Source organism: Ananas comosus, unplaced genomic scaffold (genome assembly GCF_001540865.1).
Source record: "Ananas comosus cultivar F153 unplaced genomic scaffold, ASM154086v1, whole genome shotgun sequence".
In the NCBI taxonomy this organism is placed as follows: domain Eukaryota; kingdom Viridiplantae; phylum Streptophyta; class Magnoliopsida; order Poales; family Bromeliaceae; genus Ananas; species Ananas comosus.
The window spans coordinates 45040-47461 of record NW_017890545.1 but is presented as its reverse complement, the minus strand read 5'-3'; the positions used below and the strand labels follow the sequence as shown (position 1 = coordinate 47461).

Genomic DNA, 2422 nt, shown 5'->3' with positions numbered 1-2422 from the left:
TGACTTGGACAAGTTTTTGAACAAGTTAGAGAGTGATTGGAGGGTTAAAAGTGAGAAATTGCATTGAACTGGCGAAATCAATGTTTTCCTGCTTGCTGTACCGGTACAGCCATCACCTTGTACCGGTACAGACTGGCAGAAAGCTGGCAGCAAGGTTAATTTGGTCATTTCACATCTTGATACCTATCTACTTGACCCAGCTCGACCCCAGGAGCTCTGTGGATGTTGCTGGAGTGCAGAGGAGTGTTCTACCATCTCTCTCTCTTTCTCTCTCTAGGATTTTTCTCTCTCTACAAAGAAGTCGCCGATTTCGCTCGTTTTCGTCGTCGCGCACGTTCTTCGCTGGTTGCGAGCGTCACAGCGCCTTTGTGCATGTGCAAGAGAGCGTTTTGGAGGGATTTTTGCAGCCCTGGACCAGTAACTCCCTGGTTGCAAGCTGGAGAAGGTAATCGACTCATTTTTTTTCGTTAGCGACGTTCTATTAGTCGCTTTAAGTATGGATTTCGAGTTTATGCTTCTAGCTGTATTCTTCTGAGGTTTCAGCAAGTATAAATGAGTTTTTTAGCTGTGACTTAACCTCTTTAACTCTGGGATAAGCTACTTTGAAGCTCGGTAGAGTTAAGTAGGTCATTTTGAAGCGATTTCGGCACCTTATGCGACTTGTTAATGCAGTTTTGTACATTGACTTCGCAGCAGGTCTTCGAGCCTCGTTGAGCTGAACGTGTACTCGTTAAAGCTGGTTTGGAAGTTGCTCTACCCAAAGGTAAGTAAGAATTTCAGTTAGGAAGCTGAAATTGCAAGATTCCGACCATAATTGCTATTATATGATGAGTTTGATGCCGTTTCGATTTTGTTCGCAGCGTGAATGCGATCGAGCCTTGGATCATCGTTAGTTGACTTGTGAGAGCTCTTGGAGACTTATTTTGAGGTATTACACTAGTCCCAAAACAGGGATTTAAGGGGTTACTCAGTACTAAGTGTAATTTAGGCCGAAATCGGATATTCCGGTCGTTATTTTGACGCGGTGTTAATGTTTGTTTTCAGCAGGGTTGGAGCCGACTTTTTTCGACTTCTTGTGATTATTGGGAGCATAGTACTAGGTGGGTTTCACCTAACCAGAGCAAGTGAAGCTCTTCTATGTTCTATATGTATTATAGACATGGTTTAATTATATGCCTATGTGATTGTTAAAGGGCTCGAAATTCGTCATCATGACGTTTATCATATGTGAAATGAGCATTCATGCATAAAAGTACTCATGCATTAAAGTATTCTTGTCTAGTTCAGTAGAACAAACAGGAGATCAGTTTATTATGTTTCTATGATATAGAGAACATATATACATGAAAGTATTTCTATTCATGTTCAATACAGTTGAATGGGTAGAGAACTATGACATGCTCATGACAATGTGGATAGTGCCATACTAGTGGAAAGATTATAATGCTATATGATTTAGCTTTACCCTTACATGTTTACAGTCTAGTGGATACTAGCTTTTGTTACTAATTGTGTATTGACATTCCGATCAGAGGATCGAGGGTTCAGAACTTTGCAAATGAAAATATGAAAATTGAGACATGTGGATAATGGACTTTGCTTGCTTGCCATCGTGCTCATTCGCACACGCTTGTGAGGGTAGCTCCCTACAAGCCGGCAACTCCGGAGTTGGCTTACGCGCAGTTTGCTCGCCCGTGCGGGATTGCGGGTGCCGAGTGGATTTTGCCGTGGGAGTATATAACTACCACGGAGGGCATTATGGCGCTGGCGCAGTGGAATTACCGTTGAGTAGTTCTTAGTGAATGAAAATGAAAGTTGAAATGATAATGTAGTAATGAATGAGTTATCAGTTGTGGTTACCGTAGTATTTACATTCTGTTGATTATGTGTTATTGTTTCATGTTGTATAGTTATTTCGAATTCTTGTATTCAGGTTGTTCATTACTTGCAGAAATCATGGTTTAATGTGGATTACATGCTGTGTTACCGCCGTTCGCAGGCATATTTCTTAACATGCAACTTTTATCGCTTTACTTACTTTTGATAATAATGAGGCCTAGTGGTGTAAATTGCCGAGGCTGCGGCCTTACCACTGGGAACTATGGTGTTAATAGTTTCAATCTTGGTTTGGTGTTGTTTTTACAGAGCCATCTACAGGAGAGGCTAGGGATCGTGGCAAGGGAGTCGCGTCTAGCTAGACATTGCTAGGAGCATGCTAGTCGATCATCTTGCTACTCGGGCTACGACCGAGGGTGATGTCCCTTTGTATAGAGAAACCACCATTGTATCTATCCTATTTTTGTATACCCGTGATGTATATGTACTCTTTGGACCGTGAACTACAGTTGTGATACTTCTCTTCTGTCGAGATTTTGGATTGTATACTCTTTGTTCTTTATATATCGACTTGTACATTGCTCTG

At 41.6% G+C, this 2422-nt stretch overlaps 1 long non-coding RNA gene across 2 annotated transcripts; it reads left to right on the top strand.

Annotated features, from left to right (window-relative positions):
• The first annotated feature begins 809 nt into the window (after positions 1 to 809).
• On the top strand, positions 810 to 2179 carry LOC109703835. Of its 2 annotated transcripts, none has more exons than XR_002214032.1 (3): positions 810 to 928; positions 1045 to 1100; positions 2146 to 2179. It is a non-coding gene; the product is annotated as an uncharacterized LOC109703835 (long non-coding RNA). The 2 variants fall into 2 exon arrangements; XR_002214033.1 differs by having other exon boundaries at positions 913 to 928; positions 1048 to 1100; positions 2146 to 2163.
• The last annotated feature ends 243 nt before the right edge of the window (positions 2180 to 2422 follow it).